We start from the raw sequence: 27454 nt of genomic DNA, 5'->3' as shown, positions 1-27454 counted from the left end.
CAATGTATGTTACCAGTCTTCCATAAAATAGGCACAAAAATTGAAGGTAAGCATTGAGATCTCGGATAGCAATTTAACAAAGTAATTTTATGACTCTGGAATCTAATAATAAAAATTGGAGATTGCATTTTTATATCTTAATTTTTATATTTTTTCTAGTCTTCAATTTTTACGAAAGTATCAGTCGTGAAGGATTTACATTGGAAAAGACTGGTCCTTTATTACAGATAGTTTGGGAAGCACTATTTATTATTTTTTCTTATCTGTCCTCTGTGCTAGGCTATAACTACCTAAGGGCAAAGTCCCTCTTGTATGAACAGTATTTTTGTATCAACAGTAATGAATCTGTTGTTCAGAACAATGGCACTGTGACTCTCATAAAACCATTTTCATACCTATCACTTGTCCCTTTTTAAAGACTGAATTCTACTGTTTTATCCCTCAGTCATTGTCCTTATCATATCATACTGTAATTAACTATTTATGGTTTTGTTTTTCCCACAAAACCTTAAGGATAGTTGAACCCAGCTCTTAATCACTTTCTCTTCCAAATTCCAACCACAGTGCTTGGTGCAAAATCAATGCTTAGTAAGTGTTGTTGATTGAATGAACAAATGAATGGATTCTAGCTGCTTATCTGTTCCTTTTTGTTTTTAGTGACCTAATTTTGACTTGATTCATAAATTCACGGCTTATGGAAATGTGTAAAATGGCTCTAGAAGAATTAATTTCTGATGTTTACCTGTATCTACTACTACAATTTAATATTTCAAGAATTATATTTTTATGAAGATAATAAAATAATGTTTTTCCATGTGAACAAACTGGGATTTGCATTTTTATATGAATTACTTGTACCAATAAAAAGTTCTTGTATCATGTTGCCACGGATTTACATTACTGTAATTCTGCTGCACAGGTATGCCTTTCTTTGCTGGTTTGAATTTTGGTGTTTGTTCCTGAGCTGGTCCTCTTTTCCAAAAATAAGGTAGCTAACGGAAAACCCTACAAGTTTCTGTCTAAAAATCATTCCCTATGATTCATTTACTATATTTTTTTCCAAATATGGTCTCTATTCAGCTGACCTGCGTAATTAAGACTTTGAAAACTCCCAGAAGAGCTCTATTTTGTAATTTACACTTGAATTATATATTTCAACAAAGCATCTAACCTTGCTGTGGAAGGATGTTAAGATTGTTTTTGGATATTGCATTTTAGGTTTCTCTGCTTATTGGACAATTGCTACTTAAATTTTGTTTTAATCTACTCAGCATTTCAAGTTCTTTTTCCCCTTATGTATTTGTAAGAAACCTCCATCATGAAATAATTTAGATATTTGAAATGTGAATAATGAATGTAGAGTCAAATAAAAGTATATTTGCTTTAACTTTAGTAAAGAGGGGAAAGAGTTGCATAAATTTAAATATTAATCTGGAGATAATCCATGCTAAGGGCTTGTTAAATAAGCAACATGCAAAGCATCAATCAGGTTGGATATTTTTATTGTCAATGTTTAGTTACTTCCAGTGTAGATTAGTGTTTTTTGAGACAGAAGCAGGCAGGGCTAGCTGCCATATGAATCATTTACTTTCAGGGAACCAGGAAACATAAAAGTATAAATAGTATTTCTAATGCATTGCCAAATGTTATATTCCAAATAAAAGCATTTCCAGAGGAACCAAAAGAATGGGGGGCATTCTATTTGTATGGAATATAATTTGATAAAAAATTATGAGCAGATTGCATGCATACAGAAATAAACTATATGTGAGGGGAAAACCGCTAATAAAGAGGACAAAAGAGAATAAAAGCAGTGATCCACATTTTGAAGATTTTTAGCCGGGGAACTGAGTGATCATAGCAACCATCTCCAAGGAGACCTGTGGAAATGTGAAAAACGCTGAGGTCACACAGGCGTCCACAGAAATTCCTTATTGATTAACAACTTCTAGATATATATTTCTCTCTTCACCTTCAATGCCTCCAACCTTTTAAACAGCATTTATTAGAAAGATAGAGGAAAACCAAATATGATTTGCCCTGAAGAGAAAAAGTAACTCTCAGAACAGAAACTCAGCTCAAAACGTTTGAGCAGCCTTTCACTAACCTTCAAAAGCTATTCAGAAACTTGGATATTAATGAAGTGAGAAGTCTCAAGGATGAAATAGAAGCCTTGGTCATAGGTGGTAGTACTGGTTATTGTTTTATTGAAAAAGAGGCAAGTTTAAATTCTAGGGCTTGGAAGCAAAGTGCTCAGAAATGGTTTTCTTTTCTTTTTTTTTTTTTCTTTTGAGACGGGGTCTCACTCTATCACTCAGGCTGGAGTGCAGTGGTGTGATCATGGCTCATTGCAACCTCTGCCTCCCAGGCTAGAGCGATCCTCCCACCTCACCCTCCTGAGTAGCTGGGACCACAAGGCATGTGCCACCATGCCTGGCTAATTTTTCTAGAGATGGGGTTTCACCATGTTGCCCAGGCTGCCCTTAAACTCCTGAGCTTTAGGGATCCTCCCGCCTTGACCTCCCAAAGTGCTGGGATTCCAGGCATGAGCCACCGTGCCTAGCCTGAAAGGGTTGTTTTATAATTCCTTCATTACAAATCAAGCAGATCCCCACCAGTTTGAGACACCTTCTTTTCTAATTTTCCCAACCTGATCATTCTGCAAGGGCATTGTTTAGGTGGGTGGTGAGAAACTGTGTGCCGTCTATGAGGAGCATGGTTTCCTTAGTTCATTCAGTTAGTAAACATTTGTTACTTGTCTGCAGCAGCTCAGCCAACTCTATACCAGATGCTGGCAAAACAAATGTCATCCGTGGTCTTGAGATGCTGAAAGTTCAAAGGGGAGATGGACAGAATAACTAAAAATGAAAGCAGTAATTACATACTGTAGTAAATGTGTGCAGAGTGTTCTAAGCATAGAGGGGCTGGAGGGAAATGACAGGGAACATTTGAATCAGGAAGAAATTCCAGAGGAAGTTGTGACTATGCTGAAAGCTGAGAAGGGGCATAAGGTGCCCGGGATGATGTAAAAGTCATGAGATTTAACAAAGGTCTGGGAATCGCATGCAGACCAGTAGACTTAATGAGAAGTAGTTAGGGTGTGAAATGTGACAAAAATTAACTACTCTTTCTTCTGCTCCACTCACCATCCATTTATTTCTCCTTGATTAATTTTGGGGAAGTTGTGGTTTGGATCTGAGAGTGTGCCATTTGATCAAAACCACAAGGCCAGACCATTTCCCAGTACCACCAAGGATCGTTTGGCATGGGCTGCTGATTTCTGCTGCGGTCTCACCTTGCTCAGCAAGGTCAGATTGCATATAGATTTCATGTGTTCACTTTCAGGAATCTCACTTGTGAGATTTAGTCATATTGCAAGCTTTATATCTACCCCATGGGGTAGTTATGCAGATTAAATGAGCAAATATATGTGCAACACTAAGAATAAATACTGCCTGATACATAGTCAGCACTGTATAAAGCGTTATTATTGTTGTTATGATGAGTAATTATTGTTAGTCTGGGATTCTCCTGAGTCATTGGAACCCCTGGAGTGTCCTCTGGACCTGGAGCCTGAGCAGAACTGGAAAAGACTCCCAGAAAGACCTAGGACTCTCTGAGGGTATGATCCATCTAGAGGGAGGGATGTCTAGGTGTTGGCTAGAGTCCAGGGTGGAAAACATAGGTCAGTTCACCCAAAAGTTCGTTTTAATTGTGAGTGTGTTGGGAGCGATGTGAGTCAACAGCACTGCACAGTTGGTCCTTCTGAAGTATAGATGTTGCTACCATGATTTTTGGAAGGGACTACATGGGCTTCACAGCAGCGAAGGCCCTGGGTTTTACTACTGTAAAATAAGTCATCATTTAGGATGTGAAAGAGCTTGCTTTTTGTTTTGTTTTAAAAAGATGTATTATAGCTGATAGTGCAGATCTAATCTCAAGAATTGCTAATTACTGTTTGAATATGGTCTCTATTTCAGAACCTGCTTAGGCCCAAATTTGAAAACAGTTTATAATGAACATACTTTCGGAAATTCTTGTACACACCAATTTCCCAAGCTAGCTGTGAGGAGTTCATGGGATGATATGTCTGTGTTGTTTATCATACAGAAAACCGTGAATAAATGGATGATGTTATTTTTGCTATTCTTATCTTACTGATTTCCTATTCTAGTGGCTAGCACTGATGCAAGATTATATTGTGCCATACTCACTGGAAGTTTGGTGGCTACAAGATTTCCCTAGCACATGTCTTTAGTCTGAGCAAACTGTAGCAACAACTATAGGATGCCCAATTGGTTCACATTTTAAAATTGGGTGTGGACAAAATCAGTCAGTAAAACTGCCCAAAGAATGCAAATTGCTCAAAGCTATGTCCTTGAGCAATAAAAGGCCACTTTTTATGAGGAAATTACGTTGTCGTTGTACAAGAATAATATTGTGCTGGACAAAGTGCTAAATTCTTTTTTTAATCATCAAAACCCCTCCTCCCCGCATTACCCTGATTTAGAGATGAGAAAACAGAAACCCAATGAAGTTAAGCAACTCATTCAAGGTCACCCAGCTAAGAAGACTGATGAGAGCCTCGATTTGAACCTGGAAGTGTCTGACTTCAGGGTTCATGAACTAAGCCTTTTATGCCCTATTGCTTTCTCTCTTTTTTTGAGACAAGCCTTACTGTGTCACCCAGGTTGGAGTACAGTGGTGCAATCATGGTTCACTGCAACCTCCGCCTCCCAGGCTCAAGTGACCCGCCCACATCAGTCTCCTGAGTAGCTGGAACTACAGTCATGTGCCACCACACCCAGCTAATTTTTGTATTTTTTGTAGAGATGAGGTTTCACCGTGTTGCCCCGGCTGGTCTCGAACCCCTGGGCTCAAGCAATCTGCCTGTCTTGGTCTCCTAAAGTGCTGGGATTACAGGCATGAGCCATTGCACCAGCCAGTCCTCTATTGCTTTGCTTGTGCTATCTAGGCCATTTGTTTATCCATTTATTCATTTATTCCATAAATATTTATTGTATATGCCGGGTACTCTTCTAGGCCTGGAAATACAGTGGTGAACAAGAATGTCACAGACTCCACAGTTAAGGAGTTTGCATTCTAATGGGAGAGACTTAAAATAAACAAGGAAATGAGTGCGTTAGTGTGAGTCAGTTTGTCTGTATATATTCTTTGGGGAGTGACGTGTGCTATAAAGACAAATGAAGTTCAGAGAAGAGGTATGTTATTTTGGATTTTGGATTTTTTGGGGAGGGGTGTTTTTTGTGTTTTTGTTTGATTGGTTTTTAGAGACAGGATCTCGCTCTGTTGTGCAGGCTGGAGTGCAGTGGTGTAATCTTGACTCACTGCAACCTCCGCCTCATGGGTTGGAGTGATCCTCCCACCTCAGCCTCCTGGGACTGGAAGCTGGGACTACAGGCACACACCACCACGCCTGGCTACTTTCTGTGTTTTGTAGAGACAGGGGTAAGCCATGTTGCCCAGGCTGATCTGGAACTCCTGGGCTCAAGTGATCCACCTGCCTTGGCCTCCCAAAGTGCTGTGATTACAGGTGTGAGCCACCGTGCCTGGCCAATATTTTAATTGTTTTAACTTAACATTTAATATATGTTTGTATATTAATGATCCACCCACCTTGGCCTACCAAAGTGCTGGGATTACAGGTGTAAGCCACTATGCCTGGCCAATATTTTAATTGTTTTAACTTAACATTACACACGTATGTACACACACACACAAAACTGTGTTTGAAAATTATAAAGTGTAACAATGTCATACGTATGACTTACCACCTAATCTACAAACAAAAGCATTACCAATTCTGTCGCACTTGCCTGTGCTCTGCCCCATCCCATCTACCTGCCTATCTTTTGAAGCAACTAGTTCCTAATTTTTTTTCCTTTTCTTGCCTTTTTTAAAAAAATAATGTTTATCCCTTATAAATATGCTGATAAGTACTATACAGCTAATTTTGCTTTTGTTTTGATTTGTAAAAATAGTATAACTGCTTGACATTGTTGCATGTAGCTGTAGTTCATTCATTTTAAAAGCTGAATTATGTGTTGTTGGGTGAATATGCAGAATCAATTGATTCATTGCCCTGTTGGTGGATATTTGGATTGTTTCCAACTTTCTGCTATTTGAACAGTGCTGTTAAACATTTTCATGTGTTCCTATTAACATGCATATACAGGAGTTTCTCCATGGCCTGTTGCTAGGAGTGGAATTGCTAGGTTATGGGGTATGTCAGTGTTCAAGTTCACATGTTACTACCAAATTGTTTTCTGAAGGGGCATCACCAGTTTACATTCCCACTCATAAGTGATTAAGAGCTCCAGCAGACCCACTTTTTATCAGCACGTGGTATCATAAAACATCTTAATTTTTGCCAGTCTAGTGGGTATAAGATAACATTGCATTGTGGTCTTCATTGATATTTTCCTGATAACTATTGAGATATAGCCTCTGAAGCGGCAACTTGAGCCGAAACCTGAATGAAGTGAAAGATCAAACCATGAATGACTGTGATGGGTAGAATGTTCCAAGGCAACGTACCACAGGCTGAAATTATCCTAAGATGTCCACGGAACAGCAAGAGAGCCCTTGCGAATAAAGGGAAGTGAGCTGGAGATATGAGGTTGGGAAGGAGTGGAGAAGCTAGTTCTCCTAGAACGTGGGGGGCCGTGATAAATACTGTGCTTGATTATGAGAGTAGGAGAAGACATGATAAGGGATTAGAAGGGAGGAACATGATTTGATTAATGTTTTAAAAATATCATGTTGGCTTCTGTGTGATTAGATTATAGGGGATAATGAGAATGAGACCCTAGAGATGAGTTGGATATGCAGAAGTTAAGGCAAGAGATGGTTCTGGCAACACTGACAGAAGGTGGTGAAAAGCTAGATTCAGGACATATTTTGAAGCTAAGGCTGGTGAGTGAGACCTGTAAATGGTCTGGATGGAGGTGTGAAAAAGAGGAACTAAGGATAATATCCTGGTTTGGGAGTGAGTAACAGAGAATGTAGGTCCATTGACGAAATGGGAAAGACCTTGAGAAGAAGAGTAGCACTGGGGAGAAAATGAAAAGATTTTTTAATATGGAGAATATATATTCATTATATATGTAGCTACCTACTTGACATATCATCTGTTGATGTCTCAAAAGTTCCTTCAATTAAACATGCACAAAACTGAACAGATGCTTTTTTGTCCCACCCTTGAACTTCTTCCTTATCTCAGTGAGTGGTGGCCCATCCATCTGGTTCGACAAGCCAGAAATCTGGTAGTCATCTTTAATATCTCCCCTAGCTTGTCACCAGTACCACTCCATTACCATCACCTGACAGTTTACTTCTAAAATATCTCTAGAATCTGTTCACTTCTTTCCAGCTCCATCATGATCACTCTAATGCCAGCTACGCTACCACTTTGAGTGTTTTCACCTTGAGTGCTGTCGTAATCTCCTAACTGCATTTGTTCTAATTCTTCAATGCATTGTCCACTCTGCAGCTGGCTCACTTTGAACCTCCAAGTTCAAAACCCTTCAAAGGCTTCTTTATTGCCTTTATGATTAATCCACAATATGACCAAAGACCATGGATGACCAGGTTTCCTGCCCATATCTCTGACGCCATCTCTAGCTATTTTCTTCTCTCTGGGCATCTCTTTGTTTCTTGAAGGCACAAATTCATTTCCCTTCCTGGGCCTTTGCACAGGCTGAACCTGGAATACATCTCTAAGTAATATCATCCTTTAGATTTTAGCTCAAATGATACTTCTTTGGAAAAGCCACTCACAACCCCTGCTCCCCTAACATATACACGTACATATGCTCCCACACCTGCCACAACTGAGTTAGGTTTCTCTGTTATATGTTCTTAAAGAATATAATTTCAAGGATTGCTTAAGCCCAGGAGTCTGAGGCTGCAGTGATCTGTGATCATGCCTGGTACATAGAGTATGTTTAATGAAGATATGTTGAATAAATCAGTTGGGAAACAGAGGATTGCTCAAATATCTGAATTGATTTTATAGGCCTTTCTAAGAGAAATACTTTTTGTTATGATAGATAAACTCTTCAAAAAAACTTGCTGGAAAATGTCTTAGTTCCATTTTATACATTTTATATTTCCTTAGCCATCACAACTCTGCACCCACTATTTATTGTGAAGGAAATCAAGATAGATGATTTCTTTCTTTCTTTTTTTTTTTTGAGATGGAGTCTCACTCTGTCGCCCAGGCTGAAGTGGAGTGGTGTGATCTTGGCTTACTACAACTTCTGCCTCCCAGCTTCCAGTGATTCTCTTGCCTCAGCCTCCCGAGTAGCTGAGATTACAGGCGCCCACCACCACACCAGGCTTTTTTTTGTATTTTTATTAGAGATGGGGTTTTGCCATGTTGGCCAGGCTGGTCTTGTAATCCTGACCTCCAGTGATCCACCCACATCAGCTTCCCAAAGTGCTAGGATTACAGGCATGAGCTACTGCGCCTGACCAAAGATAGATGATTTCTAATCTATGGAATTTGATTTCTAATGTAGCTTAAGGAATTTTTAGACAGCAGCTCTAACTCAACTGATGTCCATATGTGAAACAGGATTATTGTAAACAGTAAGTATTTCAGTAGCATTTACAGATTTGCAGACTGTTTTTGCATTAGGGATGCCCTGGAGTCAATGACGTTTCTCTTTACTTAGCACGTTACCTCACAAGTAAAGCTTTTCAAGTATTCAATCAAAGTCTTAGTTCTTTACCATGGTAGACTAGGCCTCCATGATCCTACTCCAACCTACTTTTCCAGCATCAGTGCTTGCCACTTCTTGCACCATCCTTCACATACCAGCCATACCAAATTGCTTGTAGTTGCCCACATTAGAGCAAGTGTGCCTTGTCTGTGTTCCTGCAATACCCTGCAATATCTTGGGCATTGTTGCATGGGAGGCATCTGTTTGTCTCTCCCAATGAACTGTAAGCTCTTTGAGGGAAGAAACATTGCCATTTCTTTTTCATATATTCATTTGTACAGAATCTGGTGCAGAAGGACTCAGTCAATGCTTAATGAATGAAAGATCCAACTTGTGGTCAACCACAAGAGTAGATCTGTTTAATTACTAGAAGGAGAAATCCACCCCAAGACTTACAATTTGCTCCATAACCCACAGGCTAACTATATAATATGAAAACGTTTGGTAGCATCTTCTCTAGGACATCTGCATTGCATTTGCAGCTATCCTTCCTGGGAACTCACTGTTGGTACAAAGGAAAAGAATTTTGTCACCTTTTCTACTCACCTACTTAAGTCAGAAATCATATGGTGACCAATCCATAAACTAAAATGCTAATCCTATCACTCAGAAGCAAATGCCACTAGTATTTTGTAATACCCTACCAGACTTTTTAAAATGTACTTATATGTATTATTGCCCTAAAGTTGGATCAAACTCTGTCACTTTTTTTGTGACATAGTTTCTCTTCCTCTTGCTCCCAGACTTACAGATAGATAGATAGATAGATAGATAGATAGATAGATAGATAGATAGATAGATAGATTTTATTCATGCTACTATATATTATACTTACAACAACATCATTTTATAAAGGCCATACTTACAACATCATTTTATAAAGGCATATAAATATTTTGTTTATACATTAATATGTTACTTTGGCACTTTTTAATTTAAGGGGTGATTAGGATAAGGAAATCATTCTGTTATAATTTTTTTAACCAGTCATATCAAAGAATTTCACATGAGTTTATGTGAAAAGTTTGAGATTATAGCTACCTCAGTACATAATTAAGATGGTATTTAATAGATTGCTTATTCTTATTCTGTCTCTCTAGTCAAAATTATCTGCTTCCAAATGCCCATTTTAAGATTCCTTGTTTGCATAATATAATCAAGATAATTTTCTCTCATGTTAGACTAAGCAAGACACTTTGATAACAATCTCCTTTAAGTTTCTTCATTTTATACAAGTAGTATACATGATGGTTATCAAAAATTTGTTAATTTCAGGAGGAAGTCACTTGAGTAAAGGCTACAGATTATACCATTGGTTCTTAAGGAACTAAATTAATTAATTGGTAACTTGAAGATTGACCACATACGACATTTATATAACTTGATATGTGAACAAAAAAATATGAACTCGGTTGGGCATGGTGGCTCACGCCTGTAATCCCAGCACTTTGGGAGGCCGAGGCAGACAGATCACCTGGGGTCAGGAGTTCGAGACCAGCCTGGCCAACATGGCAAAACCCTGTCTCTACTAAAAATACAAAAATTAGCCAGGCGTGGTGGCAGGTACCTGTAATCCCAGCTACTCGGGAGGCTGAGGTAGGAGAATGGCTTGAAACTGGGAGGTGGAGGTTGCAGGGAAGTGGAGGTCATAGTGAGCCGAGATTGCACCACTGCATCCCAGCCTGGGTGACAGAGAAAGACCCCATCTAAAAAAAAAACAAAAGAAAAAAAAAAGAGTATGAACGCTATAAAATCTTTGTCTTCAAATTTTTGTAGCCACATTAATTTTACTTCAGAGGTTCTTCAAGTTATTAGACCCTTTGATTAAGCCTCAGAGAAAGTGGGTGCCATCCTTCTTTGGGTCTGAGTTGTAGATGAGTTGGATTTGTGTAAAGTACCTCTTGTCCCAACCTAATAGTGCTCCATTGACCAAGAATAAAGTAAATCAGAAACAGATTCTTCATTAACTTTTTGTGATTATTCAGCGTTTGTTGAATCCATATTTTAGAGATCATCTAGTTTAGGCATTATATGAACAGTTTTTTGGAGGAGCATAAGGATTTTTTAAAACACCAATAGCTAGTTTACTATATGATTTTCAAAAAGAATATTTGTAATCGTTCCAACAATAAAAAGAATATAGGAATGAGCAAATTTATACCCTAGTGAACTTTATCACTTACATGATGAGGGGTTTCCTTGACTTTTTGCTTTTGGCGATGCCACCTTTTTTTATTGAGGATTGAAGGAGGCAGCAGTTTGGGGAACTCCCAGAGGGATCATTCTCTCAGGGGTTACTTGGTTGCTTTGTGGCTTGCTCCTTGAGAACCAGCCTGTGTGAGGATGTGAAACATCAAATGTGTGAATGGCTCCAAGAGAGTTCTCACCTTTAGGTACTGTCTCAGCAGTGCCTGGCACGTAGTACTGGGGCAATGTGAATTTGCCAAATGAATGATTGAATTAAGAAATGAATTAATTTAAAATTTTTGTCTTAAAAAAATGAGATCACAACTTGAGCCAAGCCATGCCATCTGGTTGGAGGCTATTTATGGCTCTCAAGTGGTATCATTTCGGCATGGTACAGGAGGGGTGACTGTCACTGCATTTGATGTTATCCAATGTGTCCATAATGCTTTAAAGAACAGATGATTTGAAGTATGATTTGTTCCTGGATCCTGATTTAGTAGCAGAGCCTCCTTATGAAGAAGTAGCCTGCCTTCTCTTGCCTGAATTTAAAGTAGTACTGCTTTAGGTACAAATCATACCAGCATTCATATTCAAGGTGAATCTATTGCTGACATTATTATGAACTATTTACTTTCAGCATCAATGACTTAGTCCCTCATCAGGGCAAATGCTAAGCTTTTATACTTTCTGGTCATTGGGAAAAATAAATGAGATGTATAGTGTCTCAATTTTGATGAGGGGTTTAAGTTAAATTAGAGGAAAATTGTTAATATTTGTGTATATTAAAAAGCTTCATTATTAAAATTATGCCAATTAGGAGGATGTACCTGCAGTGCAGAAGTTAAAATTATCATGCACCTTCAGTGTTTCAGAATTCAAATTTTGGGGGAAAGTATTACAGCAAAGAAAAATTGAGGGAAGTGTTAACATTTATTGAGAATTTGCATATGTTAATTTTCACAGTCACAGATACCACATGTTAATATCTAAAGTAGAAAAAGGAATAAAGGAGGACAAAAAGAAAAGGAGTAAGAATAATTTTTTGTATGAAATTATTGATTGCTGCCCTTATACTGTTGCCCTTATACTATGGACTGCCCTTATGCTGATCAGACCAGCCCGTCAACAGATAGAGATGGCATCCTCATGATTATACTGGGGAGCTGTAGGTTTCCTATGTCTGACCCCACTTTCCCCTAGCCCAGCTACAGTGGCCCAGTCTGTTGGGGCAGAATTTTTATTATGCCTTTCACACTTTTCGCATTTGTTCTTTAATTCACACTGTAACCTAAGCCTAGAATGAAAACCTTCATGCATAAATAAGATGGTCCCTTATTGCAAGTGAAAAATCACTTTGGACTGAGGAGGACCACAACTTGGCCAGTTTCAAGAGAATTTCCTTTTATCCTTCTCTCTAAAATCCGCAATTTAATTTCATGTTCTAAAAATGATTGGATAGTACATATTTATAGTACTTTGATATTATACCACTGGTTTAAGCACTCTGATTCTTTCTTCCTCACACCATCAATTACATAGACTTTTTAGATGTTCCAAAATTACCCTTCTAATTTAATATCTTAACAGCAAGCAAATGTGGATTTTTTGTTATAAATAATAGTTAAGAGTTGCTGAGCCTATGCTGTGTGTTGGGTGCTGTGCTATTCTATTCAGACAATCTTTATAATACTCCCGTGGGGGATATAAATATAGTTATCATCCCAGTTTCATAGGAGGGGAAGGATCATAGAGGTGAAGTTCTTTGGCCATGGTCACCGAAGTTGCAAGTGGTCCAGCTGAATTTAGACCAACTTGTTCACCTCCTGAGTCTGTGCTCTGCCTGCCTTCTGGGTAGGGCTCAAGTCTTCTTTTTGTTTGTTGTTTTTTTTGTTTTTTTACTATTAATATTATTTTTGATAAATCATAATTGTATACATTCATGGGGTACAATGTGATGTTTTGATATCTGTATACAATGTGGAATGATTAAAGTTAATTAACATATCGCCTCGATTACTTATCATTTTTTATGGTGAGACACTGGAAATTCATTCTTAGTTATTTTGAAATATACAATACATTATTATTGACTGTAGCCACCCGGATGTGCAGTAGGTCTCAAAACCTATTCCTTTTCCCAATATGAAACTTTATACTCTTTGATCAACACTTCTCATTCCCTACCTTTGTATTATGTCTTTTTTTGTTTGTTTACAGAGTCTAATATTATTATGGTTTTCTTATGATTTAAATATGAGTTGTCAATAATATTGAAAGTATTCCATTTGTCATATTATGTGTCAATAAATCTAAACCTCTGATTTAGAACTTCATTCTATTTCCGAGCATCTCTACCTGGATATTTTTCCAATATCTCAAATTCTTCTCTCAACATACCTAATCCTCCCCATCCCCCACCAATATATTTTATAGTAATGGAGGGAGTCAACTACTATATACATACGTATTTCATCTTGACGTCTCTTAGTATTTTCTTCTGAAATTCTTGAATTGAATAGATTCTACTTCCATGGCTTGGAAGACTTCGGTTGGTCATCTATTCCTATTCTAGTTCTAGAACTTGCCCTTTGTAAGCACCTGCCTACCCCTACTACACTGCAGACTTTTTAAGTGCAGACTATCACTGTACCCCTGGTGCCTGCTGCAGTCCCTGGCTGACCCAGTCCCTAGCTGGCCCAGATTATGTACTGGGTAGGTATCTATTGACTGATTGCTGCCCTTATGCTGTTGCCAACCATCAGGACAGCCAGTCAGCAGATGGAAGTGGCATCCTCATGTTTACACGGAAGCTGCAGGTTCTCTGTGTCTGACCCCACTTTCTCTTAACCCAGTCACAGTGGCCCAGTCCATTAAGTCAACATTTTCATTATGCCTTTCACACTTCCCGTTTTGTTCTTTAGTTCATACTGTAACCTAAGCCTAGAATGAAACCTTTCTACAGCTTTCTCCATCCATTTCTGCAGCTTAAAACCTTACTGTCTGGCAAGACTCATATAAAATACTATTTCCTTTATGGGCTTATGTCCAGTCTCTTCAGACAGAGGCAGTTGCTCTCACCTGTGTCCCCCAGAGCTATAAACGCTTTATGGTTGGTAATATACCATAATTTTCCTCAAATAATTTCTTATTTGAGGGAACTAAGAACCCTTGAGAACAGCTAGGTTAAATGTGGTTTGTCAGTTTACTAATTCCCTTACTGATTCTTACAATAGGACTTCTCAGAGCCAACGTGCATTCAGTATGCTAGAATGCATTGTGACTCTTCAAGTGAGGGGTATACTGTATATATAGTGGTTTTTGCCCCTTTGTTTTGCCTGCCTTGATGTGTAACAGAACCAGTATTTTCAGGAACCCACTCAGGATATGCTGCTATAGGAAAAATAGCTGTTTTGTTAGTGTTGATGGTGGTGTTGAGATTGTCTTTTCCTTTTTCAGCCAAATAGTTATTGTCAAATTCAATACTTCACCTCCTTCTAGATGAATGTACTTGAAAATTGCAGCATGCTGCTCCTAAAAGTCACTCTGGGTATGCTTTGCTGATGGGAGTATAAAATGGTACAACTATTTTGGAAAATTGTTTGGCATTTTCTTATAAAGTTAAATATATACCTACCCTATGATCCAGAAATTCCACTCCTATGCATTTAACCAAGAGAAATGAAAACATACATCCTCGAAAAGTCTTGGAGAAAAATGTTCATAGCAGCCTTATTCACAATAGCCCAAACTGGAAGCAACTCAAACCTTCTTCAACAGGTGACTGGATACGCAAATTCTGGTATATCTATACCACCATGGCCTGTTTCTCAGTTGAGACAGAGAGAAAACACTACTCATACAAGCCCTAACATAGATGAGCTCAAAACCATGAAAGTGTTTTCAATCTTGTTTTGGGTAGTGGTTACATGCAGTGGTCCCCAACCTTTTTGGCACCAGAGACTGGTTTCATTGAAGATCATTTTTCCATGGACTAGGAGTGGGGGCGGTGATGGGGATGGTTTCAGGATGATTCAAGTGCGTTATAATCAAATAATTATACATCTCACCATAATGTGGAATCAGTGGGAGCCCTAAGCTTGTTTTCCTGGAACTGGACAGTTCTATCTGGGGGTGACAGGAGATGAGGACAGATCGTCAGGCATTAGATTTTCATAAGAAGCCCACGACTTAGATCCCTTGCATGTGCAGTTCACAATAGGGTCTATGCTCCTATGAGAATCTAATCGTGCCTTTGATATGACAGGAGGCAGAGCTCAGGCAGTAACATAAGCAATGGGAAATGGGTGTAAATACAGATGAAGCTTCCCTGGCTCATCTGCTGCTTACCTTCTGCTCTGCAGCCTGGTTCCTAACAGGCCATGGACCAATACCCATCCATGGCCTGGGGGTTAGGGACCCCTGGTTACATGTGTGTACACAATTGTCCAATCTCACTGAACCAGACACTTAAGGTCTGTGTACTTTACTGTTAGTAAATTACCTCTGGGAGAATGAGGCTGGTGAGGTAGTCAGGAGACTGGAATTTGGAAGCAAATGCAAATCCTGGTTCTACCATTCATTGTCACCAGGACTTTTGGCAAATTGCCTAAGTATTTGTTTCAGTTTTCTCATCTGTCAAATATAAATGAAGTTAGTATCTACCTTGTAAGGTTGTTACGAGAATTAAATGAGTTAGATTATTAGTGCTCTTTAAGTTCTTGTTAAATAAAATGTAAAAGTAAAAACTCTGATCTTCATGACAGCACCTCAGTGCTCCTCTTCCTAGCTGCTTCTGAGAATCACCTGGAGAGATTTTATAAAACAGTGATACCCGGGTTCCATTCCTGGGGTTTCTGATATAGTTGGCTTTGGGTGGTTTCTGGGGATTGTGGTGTTTTTAAAGCCCCTACATGAGTTTTTTGTGTGTTTTTTTTTTAAACTATGTTTTCATGAGTAATACTGTATGGTATGTATCATAATTATATAGTCAGTTTCCAATAATTCTGACACTGTGTAACAGGCAAACTGTATTTGCTGCATTTCTAGTAGTATTAAAAACCTTTCCAGAGAAAACTAAAAAGATCCATTTTCTTTTTGTTTTAGAGTAAACTATTCTTTTCAGAATTGTATAGTTAACTATAATTCAAAACAAAGTTCAAAACATTGTTTTTCTTTTTTTTCTTTTTCTAAAAAAATGGGATATATGTGCAGAATGTGCAGGTTTGTGAGCAAAGGATATGAACAGATGCTTCTCAAAAGAAGACATTTATGCAGGCAACAAATAGATGAAAAAAAGCTCAACATCACTGATCATCAGAGAAATGCAAATCAAAACCACTATGAGATACCATCTCACGCCAGTCAGAATGGCAATTATTAAAAAGTCAGGAAACAATAGATGCTGGTGAGGCTGTGGAGAAATAGGAACACTTTTTACACTGTTGGTGGGAGTGTAAATTAGTTCAAAAGATCCGTTTTCCTAAGAATTATTGATGTTTGCTTCATTTTGTTTTCACAGAGAAATAACAGAAAATCCTAACACTCAAAAGGGAGCTCTCATGGCTGGGCGTGGTGGCTCATGCCTGTAATCCCAGCACTTTGGGAGGCTGTGGTGGGCAGATCACTTGAGGTCAGGAGTTCGAGACCAGCCTGGCCAACATGGTGAAACATCATCTCTACTTAAAAAAAAAAAAACAGAAAAACCAAAAAAGGAGCCCTCTTTGTATTCAAATCATTTTTTCTTTTATCAGAGAGCAATATTAAGCATTTTAAGTGCTTGAGGGGGAAAGCAAGCATTACTCAAATTGAGGTAATAAAACATAGAAACTTTTAAAAGATGGCAACACTACACCAAAATGCAAATTATGAGACTCTTGGCCTTTCTATTCAAAGCTCTATAAATGTTAGGTGTCACTTTTCTCTCTTTTTAATTATGAATGCAGGCAGTCCTGGAAGAATAAGTATCTTTGATGATTATATAGAAATAGATTACATCAATTTCTTTTCTCTGAAGAAAGAAACCAAATGTACCTCACTTTTTGGGGAGTGAGTGAGTGAATTGTTTGGGCTTGCATTAATGGAAAAGATGATCTTACTCATTGGGATTAGAAAAAAAAATTCAAAAAGCATCAAGAATGAAAAAGCCACATATGGCAATAGACTAATAGACACTTTTGGTTATTATTGCAAAGCTATTTTTACATTAAAAGATGAATATGGCCAGATGAGTTTCCCATAAATGTCCAATTTGCTTCTTTTTATGTAACTAATTTTGTTTATCCTTGCATGCCTCTTACTGATAATGAGTTGCTAATAGACTGGTTTATGATTCTAACAGCTTAATCTCCGTGCATTTGTGTAGCCAAGTGTTTGTCCACCCTCCCCCTCCTTTTGTTTTTAAGTGAGAAAAAATCCAGTCATGTAAAGGGAATCTTTTATAATTGTTAAAATGTGTTTTTTCATCAATAATGAAGTAATGTTGGTAGTGTTATTGTAGTTTTGGGCAGATGATTCACATTCGTGCTGTGTCTGGATTGACTCAAAAATTCATCATTAATGAGCAAGAAGCGATACAGTACAGTGGAGTAATACACTTGAAATGAGACCAGTCATCTTTCCCTGCTTTTCTTTTTTTCTCTGGGCCTAAGTTTCTGTATCTCTAAATGGATTAAAATTACCTTTATTTTCAGCAAAAGAAGGTAATAGCCAAAGTACCGTTAATCACTTGAAATAATTTCCCTGGAAAGAATTTTATCTTGTAATTAACTGATGACACTTCTGTTTGAATACATTGCCATTCTGCAGTAAGTTGAATTTTTTTCTCTTTTCTTTGCTTTTTCTAACAAATATTTATTGAATAGACACTACTACATATGGATGAAGCACTGTGTTAATGCAATGAACAAGATATATCATTTGAGAGATTTTCTGCTTGAATCACCAGAATTATTCATTTATTCATTCAGCAGATATCATTATGCCTACCTTAGACAAGACATGATGCTAGGTGCTATGGGTCTTGTCAAGATGAATAAGGCCAAAATGTTGTGTGTTCAGAAAAATAGCGATCATACTTGATTGGGGAAGTCTCAAAGTCAAGGAACATTTTTCACAGTAGAAGAAATTTGAGTTGTGCCTTAGAACAAGGTAGATAAGACTTTTAACATGCACATGGGGATTATTTTCTAGAAGGGAGGAAGAGAATAGACAAAGGAATGAGGGCTGGAATGTAGCCTGCTGATCAGGTCTAGTTTGACTGGAATTTTGAGTGCACATAGAATGATGTAGGGTTAGGCCTAAAAATAGGTGAAGGACAGATTATTGAATGCCTTGCATGTTGTCAGTCCAAAGAGTTTGGATAGATTATCTACCTGTCCATGTGATTTAACTGAAAGCACTGAGACAGGGACTAGCAGATGTTAAGAAAATTTCTCCAGTCTGGCCAACATAGCGAAACCCCGTCTCTACTAAAAATACAAAAAAAAGTAGCTGAGCATGTTGGCACGTGCCTGTAATCCCAGCTACTCGGGAGGATGAGACAGGAGAATGGTGTGAACCCAGGAGGCAGAGATTTCAGTGAGCGGAGATTACGCCACTGCACTCTAGCCTGGACGACAGAGCTAGACTCTGTCTCAAAAAAAAAGAAAAAAAAAGAAAGATTCTGAGTTTGAAAACAATAGAATGTGTCAAATCAAACACATGAGCTAATCTAACCATACAGTATTTTGAGATTTGTCTTTAGATCATCTAAACTTACCCTAATTTGCAAAAAAAGGCCATACAAAGGAATACAATATGCAGATATGAGTATTTCCCAACAGACCTTATACAAATTTGAAATTAAGTTCCCATCTGTTGCTGTTATGCATGACCTTCATGTAGAGAAATCTTTATTACTGGTTCTTTTCATGAATGAATGAATTCTTTTAATAAATAATAACAAGTAAATAAAGTTTTAACATTAGTTATCTTAAAGAATCTTTGGGATTGTGTTTCAAAGTCCTTGAAATATAGGGACCTAACACACTGATAAATTTTAAGAGTTTACTAGTCTGCAGAAGACCCAAGGAAATTGATTTTACCATTGGCATTTAAGATTGCGCTTGCACTGTGCTCTGTTGGGTATACAAGAGAAAGGAGACTGCATTCTTTGCCCCTGCTCACTTCCTTTTGCATTTTTTCCTCCATTCCGATATGAGACTGGTTGAAGTGGAAAATCACTTAGCAACCAAATATATGCCTGTGTTGTTGCCAGAAAGAACCATACATAGGCCAGGTGCAGTGGCTCACGCCTATAATCCCAGCACTTTGGGAGGCCAAGATGGGCAGATCACGAGGTCAAGAGATTGAGACCATCCTGGCCAACATGGTGAAACCCCATCTCTACTAAAAATACAAAAATTAGCTGGGCTTGGTGGTGTGTACCTATAGTCCCAGCTACTCGGGAGGCTGAAGCAGGAGAATCACTTGAACCCAGGAGGCGGAGGTTGCAGTGAGCTGAGATCATGCCACCGCAATCCAGCCTGGCGACGGAGTGAGACTCTGTCTTGGGAAAAATAAAAATAAAAATAAAAAAGAACCATATCTACTTGCAGGCAGAATGGTAGTTTTGCCATTCTTGGGAGAGCATATTTTGGGAGAGGGGTTCATTCTTTGGCACCCAAAGAATGCATGAGTAGGGGGATAATACACAGGTGCATACCTAGGTTATATGTGGTGGGGAAGTGTAAGGATGGAGAAAAGGAAACCACTTTTCATTCAGTAAACTGGGGGCATGGGGACTATTAATGTCTATGAACCCATATCCCTAGCTGAGATTAGAAGCATACCAAAACAAACAAACAAAAAACCCACACACAAACACAAAAAGCAGGTTAACCAGCATTGAATATTGAAAACATTCTATCTAATAAATGCTATTTAGAAAATAGAGAAAAGACAGTAAGTATCTTGCTGCATTTTGGGACTATATTAAAGGACAGTGTTAAAAGAACTATCTTTCTTTTCCATTTCTTTTTTAAAGGGATGCACAAGTACACTAAAAGTGAACCATTTAGAACAAAAAGCTTGAACAGTCAGAGCTTGAATCTAATGTGAGGAAACCCATGGAGCTCATAAAACTTTAATAACTAGTCCCAGGTTTAATGAAGCAATCTTGCAAATTTTAAGTGAACCAATGGTAATTCATGGAAGTTTTTAGTGTTGCATAAGGTAAAATTGAAATCAGCGATGTCACAGCAATGTTAATAAAAAGGACAAGCCACTTACTATAAATATAAGTAATTCTGGCACATGTGGGAAGGCATCCAAGGAAAAAAGCCATCCTTGTCACTTTAAAATAACCTCTATGCCAAAGTAAAGCTTCAAGTAGAGAAGTTGTGTCCAAAGCCCTTAGGAATATTGTCCTTTGGCCCTGAGATATAACATTCATAAGAGTGAAAACCTTAACCTGAAAAAACAAGGAGGAGACTCTTCCTACTTATGTCAGTTAATTCTTGCTCACATGGAAGCTCTGCACTTGACAAGGCATGTCAACTCTCAGAGAGCCCATCCATCGTGTTGCTTCAGCTGTCTATCTTTCCACCCTTACCTCTCAAGTCAGTAAACCTGGATCTCACCTCCTGACTGAGCTCTATTCCCATACTGCCAGCTGCTTTTGAGTCAGTCCCATTAGGTTGGCCTCCCAAGGGAGGTGGCTTCCCCCATCTCTCTTTCTGCCTCCATTCCACCTATCCTAAGAAACCCTGCAGCTATCCCACCACTTCCACTAAATCCTTGGAATATCCTGGCACATCAGAATCCTTCTTTCCTCTGAACTCGTAGAACTTTTTACAGCTCCATTGTTTGCTGTATGCACAACCCACTTGGCAACAACTCTTATATTTTTGTCTATTTTCATACATTATTATTTCAAGCTTATGTTGGGCCTTCATTGGTCCATAATCTCTGATTTTTCCAGGATCTGAGCACAACCGCCCCCCCCCCCCGCCCCAATCTGCTCCATAAATATCTATAGACTGACCGATTCCCTGGATACCTCAAAGACTAACTGCAATAAGTTAACAAGAGTGGAAGGAAATTTGAGGAAGCATCTCAGCCCCTGCCTGGCCCTTTCCTCTGGACTTTCAGGTTATTCTACATATTTTCATTCATTTCCTGAAGAGGTTCTATAATATCCCTACCTCACCTCATTTTTTTCCCAGTAACTATTTTAATCTAAACTCCTGTGTTTCATTGTAGACATGTTTGTTCCTGTTTAATTAGTGGAGATGGAGAATAGAAAGGCAAAAAGATGGTGGCGAGAATCAGATGCTTTGTCATTGGGGGTTGTCATTAGGACAAAAAGCCTTAATTTCCCCTAGTGCCCTTGGCTCTCCACCAGCCTGCAAACATCGGGAGAGCAGGGTATGTCTTTGTTTTTCCACACCACTCAATTCCCAGTGGCTGGCACAGAGCCTGGCACACAGTAGATGTTCAAAAAGTAAATGTTTTTTTAAATAAAAAGGAGCCCATGAAGTCATAAGGAGAGTCTGAGCAATGGAATATTTATCATGGGCTTTATGCCACATGGAATTGTGCCTTAATTTAAGAAAACTCTGTTGGCAAAACCTGAGACCAAAAGGCAGATAAATTAGTCGAAGGCCATTTATTTTATTATAATATTTATGCTCTATTTTTTTCAAATAACCACTTAATCCAACACTTTGAAAATGTTACTTAGTTGTATAGAAACACTGATTTACACAAAAGTTTTGGTGAATTTATCTTTTATGAAGGGAATTTTCTGAGAATCATACGTTCTAAAATTATATTTAATCTACATAGTTTGGTATCATATCTTTAAGCAGTAGAATGGCTTCAATTATAAGTATAAATGAAATTGCTAAATATCAAGGAAATGACGCAATACTTTCTGGTCTAAAAATAACACTCACAGAAAACAGTATATCACTAGGTATTTTATTGCCAGAAAGTTTAATAAGTTTTCTTATAAGTATTGGTAAAAAGGAATATCTGAAAAATTATTGGGTATGTTTTGTGATGTTGCTGTATTTAATCTTCTTCCTAATCCCCCAAAGAAATAGAGCAGATTAAAGTTTCTTTGTGTGATCTACAGAAATATGAAGCAGCAAGTGTCTTGAGATCCTGTAACTGTTATGAAAGATTGGAAAGAAGCATGGAGAATTCCAGCTCTTAGTGAGTTTAAATTTTAGCTGGGAAATCCAGGAATATTTATACCCAAAAAAGAGACTCTTCTTTCATACATCAACCGACGCAAACAGAAAAAAGGGAAAAAAGTGGAAGATAATATTCCAAAAATTTAATAGTGGTTATCTCCTCTGATGAGAGTAGGAGTGACTTTTATTTTCTTTATGTATTTCTGAATTTTCTTAAGTGAATATTTGTTACTAGTGTTATAATAACAGCTATTTTTAAAAAAGAAACTGCCCAACAGTGTGCAGGGAGTACCAAATGAGAAGTACAGTAAGAGATACGGGAATCCAGAGGATTGGGCTTGGGTAGTGAGGATATGTAGAGGAACTGGGGTTCGAGCTGGAGCTTGAAGAGTAGATAATACCATAATAATGATGAAATTTCAAATTTATGGGTTATTATTGCATCAGAGACAAGTTGCCTCCCCCGTAAGCATAGTCCCTTTCTGTATTGGAAGAGCCCCAATTTTCTTCAGTTACGTTAGTTCCTTTCCAGTGATCAGAAATTGGTTTACAGTTGGATATGTAGCCTGGTTTTGGCCTATGGGACAGCAAGGGGACACGTGCTCAGATGCTTCTGAGAACTTTTGTAGACACTAAAAGAGATGACCCTTCATTGTCTATGGACTTTATCCGGTCTCATATGACACCCAGAGCTGCTGCACAAGAGGAACCAGTAGACAAGTGTAGACAGTACAGTGAAGACATAGAAGACACCAGAGTCATCAATACCATTGTTCAGCCAGCATGTCGTAGGTGAACTAGTTTCTTTTGTTCTACTTACAGGTTTGTAAGATAACTAATTACCTTATTGTGTAAAGCCAGTTTGAATTAGGCTAAAAGTTCTCTCACTGATACATCAATTCTACAATTTGCTAACTTGTTCATATCCAAGATTGACTTTGATCTGAACAACAGTTCTGCAAAGTGGATAATATATAAATAATTATTCCCTATACTGATGATGAAACTGAAGTTAAAAGGATACTACTTGCCTAAGGACCCAAATCCAAATTTACCAATTCCAATTCTTTCTGTTTTCCCTCTGCTCTTTCAAATGAGAGAGTGCCATATCAGTGGAGAGATGTGGTACTTAATTCATAGTTTGGAGTGAATGCCTGTTCTATGCCCAGTTAACATTCTAGGAGCTAGGGATACAAAGCAGAGGAGAGGGAAGAAAAGAAAAACAGCAAAGAGTGAAAATGTGCTCAGTATTTGGCACATGAATCTCATGTTGGGATTAGTGGATGTTGCACATTGGTTGGTCGTGATAACTGAGTCAAAACATTAAGTTGGAATTAGATTGTAGAAACCTAAGAATTCCAGGCTAGAGTTATTTCCTGTAGTAGGAAAAACTGGGATGTTGCGGACAACGGCCCATAATTGTACAGCATAAGAAGAGAGGCGAGTCTTTAAAAGTCCTTTCATCTTGGTGACAAGTTGTATATCTACATGTGTACCATTTTACATATAATCCATAGAACTTGAGATAAAGGACATCCAGAAACCACAAGAACATTTCTCTTTAGATGTGGATAATTTAGCATTATCCATACCGCAAATGAAATGTAGTATTATTTTATGAATTACTTAGTTCAAATGCAACTTGTCTATGACATCTGGGCCCCATATGGTAGATTAATTAAAGCAGGGATGCTGAATTTGGATAGCTTGATATCCTCTTCAAAGACTGATCTCCCTTAGGACTAAGACAGGAAAATCCTGACATTTTGATTTCTCTGTGTACAGGGACCTTTAGCATGAGAACAATAAACGGCCTTTTGTAGCTTCTTAATGAGACGTGTAGCATGTTATATTAACACCTAGGAGCTCACCTTAAACTGCTCTCCCTCACTAATAACTAATAAAACGGGTACACTCTAAATGCAAAGCCACAGCTCTTTCTTATTCTTTATTCTTTTTACCCACATCAGGAGTCTTTGTTTTTTCCTGGTATTGCGTGCCCCTTCACAGCGTGTGGAAACAGCACACTGTGTCCAGAAGCGCCCCGTGGCACAGTTGGCCTGGAATCTCCAACATCTCCCCACACAGCAGCAGGCAGCCCTGGATGACCAGGTCAGCCAAAAAGTAAGTTGAGTGTTTTACACATTGGCACACTGTCTGTGTGGACTAAGCCATGTGTAACAGTCTCCAGAGAGGAACCCTCAGCAGTTTCTACTGAGATGAGGACCCAAAGCTGTCCATGTGGCCAGAGAAGACCACCTTCTAAGAGGGCCCACGGCAAGGAGATGCATAGGAGAGTGGAGGTGGGAGCTGCAGAGCCACACCAAAAGCCTGTTTTTGTATTTCTGAGCCTGGTTTGGTGCCTCCTCTGCTTCTAAATGTAAATGCTTACATTTTAGCCAGTTCACATTTCACCTCTCCTTGAGTCCCATGAATTATGTAGGGATTTTTAGGAGCCCTTGTCAAGGTGGAAGAGCAGATGTCGCCCTGGTTCGGGGTGGAGTCTTCCAGACTTGCCAGGGTGTCTGGTTGTGCTTGCCTGTCACCTGTTACTGTGGAGTCATGGTGGGTTTTTACTGGCAGGTTGCTTGTGTCCTGAAGTTTGAGAAAGACCCCTTACCTTAGCCCAAGCTGATCCCATCCTTACAGGAAAGTGAGCGGAAAAGAATACTTGATTGCCTTCCCTGTTCCTCTTTTCTTCCTTTCTAGGCAATTTTGTCCAAATAACAATGCTGCCTTGTGTGGTATAGATAAACAGCTGGAAGGTGGGGTAGATTATCATACTGTTTGCACACATATGGAAATAGAGTGAAGCAATAACTTTTATCATGTTAGCACCTTCTGCTACTGTTTGTGAAATTTCTTGAGAAATGTTTTTAGGGTTTTTTTTTTTTTCAGCCTGAAATTCCTTTAAGTTGAATGAAAGTTGACCTTAAAGGCATAAGGTTTGCTAATATACTTTTCAATTTAATCTGAGCAAACCATGATATACTTTTTTGATATAAAAATCTGAGCTGGGTGCAGTGACACACCTGTAATCACAGCATTTCAAGAGGCTGAGGTGGGAAAATGGCTTGAGCCCAGGAGTTCAAGACCAACCTGGACAACGTGGTAAGATCCCATCTGTACAAAAAGTACAAAAATTAGCCAGGTGTGATGGCTTGTGCCTGTGGTCCCAGCTACTTGGCAGGCTGAGGCAGGAGGATCACTTGAGTCCAGGAGATCAAGGCTGCAGTGAGCTGTGATCACACCACTGCACACTAGATCCACCATGGGCTGCAGAGCAAGACCTTGTCTAGAAAACAAAAAATTCCGCACTGAGTGGTCAATTAGTAGACCAATTCTTACTAAAGAGGAAGTATATTCTGAGAAGATAAGTATAAGAATACCAATCCCAAGACAGATCTCAGACTCTTAATGGGAGGATGTAAAGTAGAGGAGTCTTTACATTACTCAGCCTCCCTCCTCAGCAAGTTCTAGTGAGACTATATGAACAAAGAAAATATTTCATGTTCCTTGGAATGGCAAGTGTTATATAAGGTATTTGTAATATACTGTTTTTGCTTCACAAAAGGCTTAAGGGAGCTTGCAAGGATTCATAAAATACAAAAGAACAAAAATGTTAAATGGAAGACCCAAAAGAAAAGAGGAGAAAAAAAAGGCATCCAGGGAAGCTAGAAAGGAAACCGAGATAAATGCACCCCATAGTGCCTGAAGTGCAGGTTAAGGAGTGGGCCCCTGGCTGCCTGTGAAGGTTTCCTTTGAGTGAAAAGGGAAACCTGGTCTGTTAAACACCAGCTTGTGAACAGCAACCAAGAAGGAAAAAACAAGTTGTTTCTCAGGAGAAGAAGAATTATTCCTAGTGTTAAGCTAGCATTTTCTCCCAAGGGTGCTGCTACTTAGAGAAGCTCTAATTAGGATAAACACCTGACATGACCCTGGAAGGTAGCTCCATGGCTCCAAACTTTTATTCCCTTCTGTGAAATGAGGAGATCGAACCTAAAGATCTGTAAAGTCTCTGCAACTCTCAAGTCCAGTTGAGTGTGCTGTCTTCACTCTTAACCATTTTCTCTTGTAGAAATGAAGCATTCTTTCTCTCCCTTTTCTTTTCTTTTCTTTTTTTTTTTTTTTTTTTTTTTTTGAGACAGAGTTTCTCTCTGTTGCCTGGGCTGGAGTGCAGTGGCGCAATCTCGACTCACTGCAACCTCTACCTCTTGGATTCAAGCGATTCTCCTGCCTCAGCCTCCCAAGTAGCTGGGATTACAGGCGCCCACCACCATGCCTGGCTAAGTTTTGTATTTTTAGTAGAGACAGGGTTTCACCATGTTGGCCAGGCTGGTCTCGAACTCCTGGGCTCAAGTGATCCACCCACCTCGCCCTCCCAAAGTGCTGGGATTACAGGCATGACCCACCATGCCTGGCCTCTGTCTCCCATTTCTTACTACTGAACTTCTTCTCTCCTTCCATCCCCCACTCCATCCTGCCTTTTTCTGTGGCCCAACCTGATATTATGTCAAATGCGTCTTTCTCATACAACTGCTTATCTTTTCCCCTACTTAAAAAAAAAAAATGCTGAGCAGAAGAGCTGTGATCAAGGAGTGTTTGTGTCAGGGGAGGAAGGGGATGGGCCATGTGTTAAGGGGGTGGGGGTTTGCTGCCTGGAATTGAGGTCAGCCAGGAAATAGGAAGCAGTTTTTATACTTCCTTCGTTTGCAGGATAGTTGAGGATTCTGCCTGGAAGCTGGGCTCTTTGTTTAAAATATAGGCCACAAGGAGAACTGTCTGTGGTTGTGCCACTGAATGGCTAATTGTTCTTAATTGTATTCTGTGTTCAGCAGACCGCTAACTATCAGCTTAAAAACAGTATTTAGGGAAATTGTTTGTGCCTCCGTTTGTTTCTTACATTCCAGGGTTATCATCATTGGAGGCAACATGCCTCAGAGTGTGACCAGAAGGCTCCCAAGGGCACCTGCCTCAGGCGGCATGTGGCATCTCCTATGAATTATGCATCATCGGCATATGGACAGTGGAGGCCGCCTAAAAACAAGTAGCTGCTTATCATTGCCACAGTTGTACATTACCTTCCCGCGGCCTGATAAAGGCAGTTGTACTCTAGATGAGAGCTGGGATTGTTTCTTCTGGGTGTTCTCTAGAGACTGAGTGTCAGAAACTTAATGGCTTCTGAATGGAAGTGATGTTTGGCATCGTTTAGTGTTGCTGGTCTATGAAAAATACATTCATTGTGGTAAATAAGATATTTGAGGTAACATTAATGCCTGATAAATATATATTAAATTAGTCAGCTTTCTTTCCCCCAAAAACCTTTTCTCTCCTACTGTTGCG

At 38.9% G+C, this 27454-nt stretch overlaps 1 protein-coding gene and 1 long non-coding RNA gene across 5 annotated transcripts in view; one reads left to right on the top strand and one right to left on the bottom strand.

The window, feature by feature from the left end:
* The window catches only part of LOC105474026 (SLIT-ROBO Rho GTPase activating protein 1), a 303892-nt gene that overhangs the window by 74811 nt on the left and 201627 nt on the right, over positions 1-27454 (top strand). The gene's annotated exons all lie outside the window — the stretch shown is intronic.
* Positions 1741-13483, bottom strand: LOC105474025 (uncharacterized). Of its 2 annotated transcripts, XR_011609070.1 has the most exons (4): positions 13399-13483; positions 10931-11080; positions 10315-10453; positions 1762-1880 (listed from the first exon to the last, which is right to left on the bottom strand). It is a non-coding gene; the product is annotated as an uncharacterized lncRNA (long non-coding RNA). The 2 variants fall into 2 exon arrangements; XR_982625.3 differs by lacking the exon at positions 10315-10453 and having other exon boundaries at positions 1741-1880.

The sequence above is a fragment of the Macaca nemestrina genome, chromosome 10, assembly GCF_043159975.1.
Source record: "Macaca nemestrina isolate mMacNem1 chromosome 10, mMacNem.hap1, whole genome shotgun sequence".
Taxonomy (NCBI): Eukaryota; Metazoa; Chordata; class Mammalia; order Primates; family Cercopithecidae; genus Macaca; species Macaca nemestrina.
This window is presented reverse-complemented; position numbering and strand designations above follow the sequence as displayed.